The sequence below is a fragment of the Schistocerca gregaria genome, chromosome 3 (assembly GCF_023897955.1).
Source record: "Schistocerca gregaria isolate iqSchGreg1 chromosome 3, iqSchGreg1.2, whole genome shotgun sequence".
Lineage (NCBI taxonomy): Eukaryota > Metazoa > Arthropoda > Insecta > Orthoptera > Acrididae > Schistocerca > Schistocerca gregaria.
Genome location: NC_064922.1, coordinates 83,341,406 through 83,354,574, shown reverse-complemented (window position 1 = coordinate 83,354,574; position 13,169 = coordinate 83,341,406). Strand labels below are relative to the sequence as shown.

At 46.1% G+C, this 13,169-nt stretch overlaps 1 protein-coding gene across 1 annotated transcript in view; it reads right to left on the bottom strand.

Annotated features, from left to right (window-relative positions):
* The window catches only part of LOC126354893 (GTP-binding protein GEM), a 1,071,510-nt gene that overhangs the window by 939,326 nt on the left and 119,015 nt on the right, over positions 1 to 13,169 (bottom strand). The window contains exon 2 of the mRNA XM_050004950.1: positions 3,569 to 3,642. The gene's annotated coding sequence lies outside the window, so the exon portion shown is untranslated. The remainder of the gene's footprint in view (positions 1 to 3,568; positions 3,643 to 13,169) is intronic.

Below are 13,169 nucleotides of genomic sequence, written 5' to 3'. Positions count from 1 at the left end.
GTAGAGCGCAAAATAAAACCCGATAGAGGAAGTAGTTGAAGTACTTGGTTTAAGAAATCGAACAAGATTGGTTGAAATAAGAGGTGACCACTACACACGACCGGAGAGCAAACATGTAAGAAACATCTGCAATAACAATATGCTGAATGTAGCAACCGCACTAATACATCACGGCACTTTTGTGAGGCCAGACGGCTGGTATCCTTACGAAACCCTGTCTATCAATCTAAAGAGCCAAAGTGGCCGCCCGGCTGCTTAGAACAGAACGCAGGGTACCGCCGAACATCGTAAGCAATACGTGCTTCGCCCCCCATGTTCGATTGTGAGCCATTAAACAAGTGTACAACAAGATGGGAAATTTAAAACGTAATAAAAACAATTAAAAACGAAAAATTACTTTTCTCTTGACACCTCTTCCATACGGATAGTGACCGCTTCTCAAAGAATATCTGCATGTTTCTAGAACCGAATTATCTAAGTTATGATGTTCTCAACAGCGTGAGAGAGGCCAACAGAAGATGATTTTTGCAGAAAATAAAATAAATGATAAGGATGGTCTGAAAAAGACGGTGGAAATGTATGTTTTTTTTTATTGATGTTACTGGCCTTTTCGCCACCATTTCACCCATGTACGAGTTTAACTCACATATTCAATCTGCCTCTTCCTCCCACCTCTTACCGCCTCCCCTCTCTGTCTCTTTATCTCCTCCTTCCCCTCTCTTTGCCGATTTCCTCCTCTCTCTGGCCGTATCTTCCTCCAGTCTCCTCCTTATCATATCCTCCTTTCTTCTCTGATTCCACCTCCCCCTCTTCCTCTTCCACCTGCCTGTCACCCACTACACCTTCTATCTGCCTCACACATCTCTACCTCCTCCTCCTGTGTCTGTCCATTTCCTCCTTCCCTCCACTCTGTTCATCTCGTCCTCTTTCCACCTCGGCCTGTCCCCAGCCAAGCTCACCGGCATGTGTAGTTCAATAAAATAACCTGATAGTACTCTCACGCCTGCCAGGCAGAGCAGCCTACACGTTGGGGCCCACAAAAACTGTTTCTTGCTCCTGAAGTGTGTGTTGCCCTGCAAAGCAGGTCTGTTTGGCAGTCTAACACTGTTCTCACACAATGCAAGCACCATATATACCAGGGACTGGAATAAAGACTTTTTTGTCTGTGTTTCCGCTCCTATTGGAGCCATGAGGCTTGAGCCGTGGTAAAAATTCCTGTTTTGAAGAGCGCGCCGCAGTGCGTAGTGTAAAGCAGTCGCCCTCCATTTCTGGCGGTGGCGCTGCTGTGGCAATCGCAGCTTTGGTGTCTCCGTCTGGTGGGAAAGGGGAGAGGTTGCCTGTTCACGTTCATTTAAGGGGCGCTATGAGCTCAGTCTGGGTCAGTCTGCCATCCCCAACTTACTAGTCTGTCTCTCGTACGCATTTGTTAGGTAGTTAGTGTCTGTCTGTCGTTCGGAGTGCTAGAATGTCTGTCGTTTGGATCAACCTTTAAAGCCGGCAAAATGAGATTCTTTCCACTCCGCCAGTAAGAGAACTCAGCGAGTGGTCGCTTGGTCGTGGCTTAGTTCCTGCATCTGAGTCTGCGCGTTAGGCCGCCAGTCTGCTCGAGTTTTCTCAGGCAATGGTCATGGGCGGTTGGATCGATCGGTTGGTCGGTGACGAACTGAGATACAAGATGACTTGTCCGTCTTGAGCGTCGGCGCTTGTGAGATCGCCACGTGAGTCCAGTGGGCCGCGGCGTTTAGCGAGGGGTAGTCACTTCGCGGTCGACACGAGAGCAACAGAAGTCAACCCACGACATCAATCTGGCCGGTGCGAGCTGCGACACCGTGAGACGGGAGATCGGCGCGCCTTCCTGCGTCCGTTGAAGTGGTTAGCAGCGGAAGGTTCGGGGAGCGATTTGGGGGTCCTACGCCAGGTCTTTTCGAGAAATCTCAGTTTATTAGAAGTTAAGTGATTGGTGATATGTTGTTTGATTTACTCTTGTTAAATTCTGCTTGTTTTCTTGGTGAGGTCACCAGCCTTTTTGCTTTGGGGTCGTTCCACCATTCTTCTCCGTTTGCCCATCCACAGGAAGGTGGTAGTTTATAAATTGGGTGGTCCGTTTTTCCCATGTGGAGTAGGGGCGGGTTAGAGCAACCTGCGGTTCGGGTTGTTCGTTAATCTCCATATCAATCTACCGTACGTTAGTAGCTGCCTCTGTCATGTTTGTCGGATTTGGTGTGTTAACGAAGTTATTGCTTGGGGTGTAACGGCCTTATACCTTAAATATGTTTTGTTCTTTGGGACTTTGATATTATTGCCTATGATCTCGAGAGGCGGTATCGTGTACTGTAGAGCATCTTAACTATTGTTTGGACAACCCTGTAGAATTTTATATAAGATTGCATTTCATGGGCATTTATTTAATTGATAATTGTAGTATATAAAGTTGTCACCCTTTCACTGTAAGACTTTTCTTAGAAGTTAAAACCAAGATGCACCATTGGTGGCAAGATTAATATTTTAATTGTTAGTGTTTTGTACCAATTCCATTCCTCCTACGGGGGGTGCATAGTTTGTGTGCTTGTGTAAATTGTTAAAACTCTTCGTATAAAGTTATCAGGTGTGTTGCAGATCTGCACCAGTGTAGTCTTTCAGAGGCTGTTATGAGCGGTCTTAACTACGACCGTGTCAGAAGGGAGCGACAAGGTTCTCTGCCCGAAAGCTCGTACAGTCGAAACTTGTTTCTTTCTGCCTCTGAATAGATTGTAACTTTGGTATGTAGAGGGTGCTTTCTAATTTTAAATTTGTTTCTTTGGAAAAATGCATTTACGCACTATTAAAGTGAATAAAATGTACGTTTGTTAAAAGGAATTTGGTTATGATTTCATCAGTTACTCCCTGGCAACTACTTCCATTCTTATATGGTGTGATTAAATGTGCTAATGTTCTTGATGAATCGCTAGGAAATAAAATAAATTGTTAAGAATATTCTTTGAAAATAAATCACGGTTCGAGGCTATAAACTCCATAGTGCCGATACTCGTGAGGCCAGCTCTTTCTGCGCCAAATTTAACGGAAATCGATCCAGGGTATTTGAAGGAGATCCCAGATATAGACGTATACATTCTGATTCATATGCGTAACAGAAGGAAAGATGGGTTGGGCCTTTACCAGGTAAGTGAAGGAAAGCATTGCTTTATGGACTAAAGTGATACTGGCAGCATGTCAAAGTAGACGGACGAGCAGTATCTAGATACTGGAAATAAAATTAGTTGTTAACACGTAGCCTGCACAGGCTGAATTCGAACGGAAATAAGGAGAAGAAAATACGGATGACCCACGAATTTCGTCATTGAAAAGAGAAGACGCTGAAGATTTGGAGTTGCGCGACCTGAGACGACGGAGTACAGTGTGCGGGCGCAGGGAACGTCGATGCGTGTGAAGCCCAGCGCAGGCGGCAGGCAGGCGCTGCAAGCAGGCGGCGCGATAAACAAGGTACGTTCTTAATGGACTCTGAGGCGCCTTTGTGCGCGCAGGCGGCGCACACACACGCACGGACTCAGCAGCACACTGCGGCACCTACCTTCCACAGCACGCAGGCGCACCGGGCGACCGGCTGCCTCCGTCGTTACGCACTGGCTGCGGATACGCTCTTACCTGAAACAAAACATAGCAAAACACTGCGTGTCAGTCCACTTAGCACTCTGGGAAGAACGACAACATTTCTACATCTCACTAAGAAATGGGACTGAACTGAAGAAGACTTAATTTTTGTTACGCTGGCTGGCGTAAATCAGGAGTCATCTTTATTTCTGGAAAGACTTTAAGGTGGTGGTGGTGATTAGTGTTTAACGTCCCGTCGACAACGAGGTCATTGGAGACGGAGCGCAAGCTCGGGTTAGGGAAGGATTGGGAAGGAAATCGGCCGTGTCCTTTCAAAGGAACCATCCCGGCATTCGCCTGAAACGATTTACGGAAATCACGGAAAACCTAAATCAGGATGGCTGGAGACGGGATTGAACCGTCGTCCTCCCGAATGCGAGTCCAGTGTGCTAACCACTGCGCCACCTCGCTCGGTTAGACTTTATGGCATTTTAACCGTGGAGTGCTATGGTGGAGTAGTGTATTCTCCACTCTTTTTCTTTTGACTATAGCGATTTTACGAAATGTGAAGCCAACTGCGGGAAACGATCCGCGAGAGAATAAGGGGCATCGAAGGACATAACGGACATGTGTCCGGAAATGTTTTCTGAGGGAGGTACACGCATCTGCAGATGGAGAATACAGTGACTGAACACACCAGACACACGCACATTACCAACGTGTTCGAAAAAGCCGCGCTCAAAAATGCGATTTTTCAGAGGGTAATACCTCGATCTAGCGACCATTTATATACCTATCGGAAGGACGGGGATAGCGTACCAATCCTGCACTACGGGCTCAAAATTTAAACATTACGCACTTCCTCCAGCCCAGGCACACAGACCAAATCGGCTGGTCCGGCATTAGGTATGACCAACGATGGGCCCCAAGCGGCTTGTATTACCCCTGTGTGTTCATGAGCGGTTTTTCGGTAAATCACAACAAATCGTGACATTTTTGTACCAGAAGGCCCCTTTTTAAGATTTATATTGACGCATAATATTCGAAATTTTCACCGTATTTTCGTAATTTCTCGGGAAATTTCGAAAAAGGTTTTTACGATATCATTATCTGTTACCGAGATCCGGAGGTTCAAACATGGCACGGTTATCTGCGTAAAATATGCCCGTAATATCCGCTCTGAGCCGTATATGTAGCTTCAAGTGACGTAGAGGAAACATAACAGTGGTAATGCCAAGGGTACTAAGGTCACCACACTATGTTTCAGTCGCATTGTTTCACCAATAAAACTTTATGACGCGCTGTGTCCGTACAATGGACACTTCAAGCCTGTACGCGTACAGATCATACAGACCCGAGAACCATTCGGTGACGCAGACGCCACGAAGTTACTGACCCAAGCTGTCAAAAACTCACTGTGCAAGGTGATGGTGCCTCGATAATAGTGTGCGCTTTACATGGATGGACTGAGTCCCATTTGTGTTCGACTAGTTGGAGAACATTTGCAGCCAGTCATAGACTTCATATCGTCAAACAACGATAGAATGTCCCCTGACCACAATTGTTCGCTATTAGTTTGAAGAAAATCCTGCACTAGATGGCAGCCGGCTCTAAATGTAGAAAAATGGAGGTAATGAACATGAGTAGGAAAAACAAACCTGTAATGGTCGGATTCAGCATTAGTGGTTTCCTGTCAGACACAGTCACGTCAAATATATGGGCATAATGCTGCAAAGCAATATGAAATGGAATGAGCGTGTGAGGTATGTGGTGGGGAAGGTGAACGGTCGACTTCGGTTTGGCGGTATCACGTATCAGTGCCATCCCTCTGCCGTGGCACAGTTACTGCCGGGGTGGTAGGCTTCCGTCCGACGCTGCCAGCGGCAGCGGCAGTGCGGGACTAGGCGGACAAGTTAAGTAAATCTTCTGTTTGTCGTTTTAACTTGTCTGATGATCATTTCTTCTCCCTCCCGTGTTTCGTACGATGGCAGATGCTGCACCACTGAGTGGTCCACCCCTCCTTACCGTCGCGTACGAAGCTGTACACGACAGGTTTATTTGGAGAATTGTAGGGAAGTGTGGTTCATCTGTGAAGCACACCGTACGGCTTCGAGTGCGTGGGATCCGCACCTGGGCGGATCGAAGGGAGACACTTCAGACGTGGGCTGCCACATTTGTTGCCGGTAGTTTCGAACGACACGCAAGTGTTACGTACATGCTTCGGGAACTCTAATGGGAATCCTTGGAGGGAAGGCGACGCTCTTTTCGAGGAGCACTACAGAGAAAAGCATTTGAAGGTGACTGCAGAACGATTCTAGTGCCACCATCAAATATTTCGCGTAAGGTCTACGAAAATAAGATATGATAAAACAGTGTTCATTCTGAGGTATATAGACACAAATTTTTTCCACGATCCTCAGCTGCACAACTTTTAAAGCACTCCACATGGAGGACGGGCCTTTGCCGTTGCTAATTTAATGAACAAAAATCTAGTTAGTTTGTCGTGAAAACAGGGGAGCACAGCGGGAACTTTCCACTCTAGGCGTGCAAAGCGCACGTTGACAAGCAAGAGCGCTGGTGGCAGGGGCCACTGCCCCACTCCTCGGTCGGCCTCTTCCACACCGTGCAAAGCTGTGGGGCCGACTCATTCGATTGGATGCACCAAAATTTTGGAGAAAAGCGACAGATTTTCTCATTTTGGTCAGGCAGCACAACGACGTCCTGCCGTTTGATGTACCGGCTGATCAAAACGTCAGTATAAACTTGAAAACTGAATAAATCACGGAATGATGTAGATAGGGAGGTACAAATTGACACAGATGTTTGGAATGACATGGGGTTTTATGAGAAGAAAAAAAAATACAAAAGTTCAAAAAATGTTCGACAGATGGCGCTTCATGTTATAAGAATAGCAATAATTAGCATAACAAAGTAAGAGAAAGCAAAGATGATGATCTTTACACGAAATGCTTAACATGTCCATCATCATTCCTCAACAATAGCTGTAGTAGAGGAATAATGTTGTGAACAGCACTGTAAAGCATATCCGGAGTTATGGGGAGGCATTGGCATCTGATGTTGTCTTTCAGCATCCCTACAGATGTCGGTCGATCACGATACACTTGCGACTTCAGGTAACCCCAAAGCTAATAATCGCCGGGCTGAGGTCTGGGGACCTGGGAGGCCAAGCATGACGAAAGTGGCGGCTGAGCACACGATCATCACCATACGACACGCGCAAGAGATCTTTCACGTGTCTATCAATACTTCGTGTATTTTTTTTTTGTTCTAATCAAACCCCATGTCATTCCAAAAATTTGTTTCAATTTTACCTCTCTTTGTACATTATTCCGTGGTTTATTAAGTTTTCAAATTTATACTGACTTTTTGATCACCCGGTAGTTATTATCTGAAGACAGCAGTTCGCACTCGGTGGTCCTTGCCTCCAACCCCCACCCCCCAACGGGGACAGATGAGAAACTGCTCCCTGGAGATGCTCGCCCTTGCGACCACTGACCGCCTTCTGGTGACAACGGGGAGCTCGAGACCGCACCAGAAGCACACTTCCCCAGCGAGAAGTACGCAAAACTTTCCTCCCAAGCAACGATGTTCAGTACTCTCAATTATATAACCGCGAAATATTGGCAGAAATGAAGTAACGTCGCATAGCGATATGTGACAGCCACGTCAGGCTGTATTAGAAAACGCAGTGCCAGTGCTCGCCTGCTGCTTTACGCCACACCAGCCTTCGCACCGGAGGCAGACACGCAGGTGGAGCCACAGCCACGCCCTGGCCGACTGGACCTCACTGTCGCCGCCACGCACCCCCACGTCAGGGCCTGGCTACTCTACACGGCTGCACTGCACACCAGAATTCACAGCGATGCAGCAGTCGGGAAGCACACGTGACAGGCTCCCGCATCGGCGGTCCGGCAGTTTTTTGAGACGAGCCAGCACGGCATCTCAGGTCGAGCAAAATACGTACCACGACTAGTTCCACTCCAAAAGAGCTGGCGTGCTGTTCAGAATGCGAACCAGTGGCTGATACTTGTCGAGTAATGTTGCACTGAGCAAACAGCGCATTACGCCGCTATGCTCGCCAAACTGCTCTGCCGTGTCCCATAAGACACAGCCATTACTGAGAAATGGCGCGTCTGTACGAGGAGAGGCCGTAATACCGTCTCGAAACGAAATTCGTATCTCGCCGCACTAATAACAGAAGACATCTTACACCAACGACAGTGCCATTTGGAACGATCACCAACTTCTGGTGGAAGAAAAAAATTCTTTAATATGATCTATCTGGTGTGCTCGATAGCTGATTGTTCTTGTAATATGTGTATTTAATCCTGCGTCTTATTCGATAAACAAATAAAACGTCAGGTGATAGAGCTCGGTATCGTGTTATGAACTCGTGTGTCACTTTTTATGTACAGAATGACGAACTACGTAGAGTCCTACGCTTTGTTGGAGCGGCGACCCACCGGTCGCCGCAGCGAAGAGAACCTGCGTGTCAGTGTGGTGGAGAGCGGGCGAACACTGCGTGTGCCGCGCCGGGGCCGCTCCACATCGGGGACTCTGGCATGTGCGCGTGGCACCGTGTCAGGGCTCGGCTGTGAATACCTCGATTCAGGAAAAACCGACGCCGGCATAATCAACAGACACGAGCGACGACTCCGCTCTCGGTTCCACGCTGGCGCTGCGCGGCGTCATTGGCCGCTCTACTACAGACTGCACCAAACGGCCGCCACATGCGTCGGCCTCCGTTGTGGCTCGAGAAGCCCTGAAGGTCATCAAGATTCTACACAACTTACGCGAGGCTTTCTCCTGTGTCGTGAAAACGTGGACAAGCACTAAACGAACTGTGATCCTGCAAGATCAGGGATTTAACTACAGAACATTCTGATGGGCTAGGGATTTAACTAAAGAACATTCGGGAAATTAGGGACTTCTACACGTACATTTATACTCCGCAAGCCACCCAATGGTGTGTGGCGGAGGGCACTTTACCTGCCACTGTCATTACCTCCCTTTCCTGTACCACTCGCATATGGTTCGCGGGAAGAACGACTGCTGGAAAGCCTCCGTGCGCGCTCGAATCTCTCTAATTTTACATTCGTGATCTCCTCGGGAGGTATAAGTAGAGGGAAGCAATATATTCGATACCTCATCCAGAAACGCACCCTCTCGAAACCTGGACAGTAAGCTACACCGCTATGCAGAGCGCCTTTCTTGCAGAGTCTGCCACTTGAGTTTGGTAAACATCTCCGTAACGCTATCAAGCTTACCAATTAACCCTGTGACGAAACTCGCCGCTCTTGTTTGGATCTTCTCTATCTCCTCTGTCAACCCGACCTGGTACGGATCCCACACTGATGAGCAATACTCAAGTATAGGTCGAACGAGTGTTTTGTAAGCCACCTCCCTTGTTGATGGACTACATTTTCTAAGCACTCTCCCAATGAATATCAACCTGGTACCCGCCTTACCAACAATTAATTTTATATGATCATTCCACTTCAAATCGTTCCGCACGCATACTCCCAGATATTTTACAGAAGTAACTGCTACCAGTGTTTGTTCCGCTATCATATAATCATACAATAAAGGATCCTTCTTTCTATGTATTCGCAATACATTACATTTGTCTATGTTAAGGGTCAGTTGCCACTCCCTGCACCAAGTGCCTATGCGCTGCAGACCTTCCTGCATTTCGCTTCAATTTTCTAATGCTGCAACTTCTCTGTATACTACAGCATAATCCGAATGGAACTTCCGACACTATCAACGAACTACAGGACATTCCGCTACGCTAGGAATTTAACCACGGAAGATTGTGGAAACTAGGTATTTAAACTACAGGACATAATCACAGCCGGCCGCCTGTTGCCGTCGTTCCCACGTGATGAGGGAGGTAGATAAGCGGAGAAGAGTAGAGTGGGAACGATTCAAGCGACGATACGGAGGGCAATTGGTGGAATTCAGTGGCATAAGCGAATTTGACAAATGGCAGATTGTTACGGGCTGGCGCCTGGGACCGAAGATATAGCGAACGGCGAGGCTGGTCAGCGAGCAGTTCGTCAGCATCTCAGGAGATTTGTCGACGGACGGTGAAAGCGAGTGTTGGCGACAGACAAGACGTCTGACGTCACACACCGTGGAGGCGGAGGGCTGCACGCCCTGTAAGGCAGGACAGGCTGCCAGAGCACAGTGCTGGCTGGCGGAGGCGCACGCCCGCAGAAGGCGACCCCTCCCTGCACGTTCCCACGACGCGAAGACAACGATCGGTAACGATTTCAGTGAGCACGGGATCATCGTCATTGGTCGGGTCGGATGAACCACGGTTCTTGTCTCACCATGTCGACGGTCGTGTCTGGATAAATCGTCATCGAGGTGAAAAACTGCTCGAAACATGCTTTACGAGACGGACACAGCCTGCCGGGGCCAGTTTCGCAGACGTGGGGTGCCGTGGGACCTGTGGTCGTAATCGAAGGCACTTCGACAGCTGTAAACTTTGTGAACATTACTGCAGACCACCTGCATTCCTTCACGCTCGATGTCTTCCCCAACGGCAATGCTATCTTCCAACAGGATAACGGTCCGTGCCACAAGGCCAGAACCGTGCTACAGTAATGTTTCAGCAACATTGAAGTGAACTCGCAGTGGTGCCTTTCCCCCAAATTCCCCTGGTCTGACCCAGTCGGACACACGTGGGACGCCACCGGCCGCCCACAATCACCTGTACGCAGAAATGCTTTGCCACGCACTGTACCTGCGGAAACGTAACGACGGCTTCTCGGAACGATACCACTCAAAATGGCTGCTGCGCTGTGAATTCCAGAGGTGAACCAGCGCTCTGCTACACAGGTGAGCATAACGATTCGCCTCACCAATCATAAGTGCATGAAAAATGCAAAAACAGCAACTAATAAACAAAATAAACTAGTGAAGGCAAGTCAGTATCTGGCACAGATGGGTACGACACTACAGTGGATACCGTTAGGGGCCGCCATGTTGCACAATGGACGTTCATTAATTACGTCAGCCCAAAATGGGGGCAGGGCACCGGTAATGTCCCACCGAGTTCTCATTTAACCCGAGGGGGCGGGGGGAACTGAAAATCTCATGTCAAATGTACCGCATACATTACTGTTTCGCACAACACTTCTGTTTATACAATATACCCCGAACATAGCAATAAGGTGCTCACCAATCAGTACGCCCTCCTGAACGGATTACTTTACACGTAAACAAAGTAAAATAGTGATCGCACTTCAGTATCGTTATACCATTGGGACGCCCGACATTCCCAGATTTGGAATCAGTGTCGCACAACTGTCTCTTTCGGGGGTTTGAATGATGCGCCGGTCGACTTTACGGTGTGCCCGTCAGTGTGTCAGTAGTGATATTCTGCAACGCATGTGAAGCCAATGCTACTGTGTCCAACATGAATTTGTATCAAAACTCTGATAACGCGTATGTCAATCGACATGCTGACAAGTTCAAACAAATGAGCCAGGAAGAAGATAATCGTTTGAGGAAGGGAGCTAAGCTGAAATTTGCGACAAGAATTCTCTTAGTGATCGTATCGAGAGATTGAAAAGCTACGTAATCATACGGCTCGAAGTAAGACATTTAATGTGTATAATATATCAATAAACGGTCAGTTTTTTATGGAGCCGTGAAAACTTAATATTATTTTCTCGGAGCTTTTTTGTACGGCAGCCTCTATCTGCCTGACCGTCCGAATACTACCAAGTACTGGCTTGTTTAAAGAAAGTGTTTTTAATTACACTGAAAACACTCTTTAAAAATACGTTGTAAGTAAATCATTTTTTGTTAATGTGTTTGAATCAATATTCAGAACAAATACAGAGTTTTTCTTTTTTATGTATTTTTACCCAACTAGGGCGGAGTCGATAGATAATTTTGCAGTCTGTGTATGTTTGTATGTATGTGGCAATTTTCATTAGTTCCCTCATTAAACTGTCTTTAAACAGTCTTAATACCCTATTTTGGCAGTAAGTGTCAATCGATGCGACATTTCATGTGTCATAGGGTGTATAATAACGTCGCACTACACTTCATATGGCGGACTTACTTACTAAATTTCACATTTGTTAAAAAATCTAATGAAAGGTCTAATAATGTACACATTCCAAATATGCAAATTATCTATGTAAATATATGTAATTAATAAAATCATAACAAATATTGCGGGTCTGAACCATGATCACGCCAAATATTTTTAACCTACTGAGATGAGTTTTTTTAACATTTTCGTAACTGTGCATTGATAAATTTAAGTCGTATTTAACGAGGATACAACCATGAGAAATTACTTCAATAGCAATTTAAAATAAAGAAGTTTAACATCTACAAAAAGGTCAGGGAGAGCGTATCTTTATCTTTTATGGTTCAGCTACAAACACCACTGTTTTGTATAATGAGAGCTTCTGTGAAGTTTGGAAGGTAGTAGGCGTGGTACTGGCGGAATTAAAGCTGTGAGGACGGGGCGTGAGTCGTGCTTGGGTAGCTCAGTTGGGCAAAGGTCCCGAGTTCGAGTTTTAATCTGCCAGTAAGTTTCATACCACTCTTTTGTCTCGTACTCGCTGCACCAGGCGACTCTAGAAGTCAACTGAGAACGGCGACTCACACACGAGGCTAGTTGGTTGGTTGGTTTGAGGGATAAATGGACCATACTATTAGGTCATCAGTCCCTTGTTCCTGACGCAATCAAGGCTCAGTCAGTTTTGATTATGATAACTCGACAACGGTCTTTATCTTCTCTAATTTTTCTAGGGCACTGTTGTCGTCAATGTTTCATTTATTTGGCATAGTGTTTTGTTTCCATTAGAAGACGAAGCAATTCAGAAGGAAATTATTTTAAAATACATAGCCCAGCAAAACAATTACTAGCCCAAAATTGAAACACAATTATTCTACAATCAAACACAACCACAAAGGTACAAAATACATAAGAAAATAACACTAAACGCACACACAACGAAAAAGAAGAAAACAAAATACATAAGCACAAATTATCTAGGAAACCTGTCCAACATAATTAACAAATTATTCAACAAAACCGACTTCGCATTTGCACCTCAAAACACACGCAGCCTCAACACAAAATTCCTATACACGAAAACCCCGGGATTTACGAAATTTCGTATAAGACATGCCACAAATTCTATATAGCAGAAACCGGTAGAAACTTCAAAATTAGGTATAAAGAGCACACCACAGAAAGTGAAAACAATCTGTCCACAGTTTTTCAACACCTGCAAATAGAAAAACACGACGTAGAACCTGTAAAAGAAGCACTATAAGTCCTCCATGTTATCAGAAGGGAACATTTATGAACATACGTGAGAATGTAGAGATATTTCACATGGAATGCAGCAACCGTGCAAATTTACTGAACGAACAAACTGACCTAAAGAACTAAAAGTAGTTACAAAACTATATTCACATTATAAATCTAGAAAACGGTAAAGTAATAAATAAAATTTATTATCGAGTTGTAATCCCAGAAATTTAAGACTGTTAACCTCTTCAGTCTGCATGTCTTCATATGT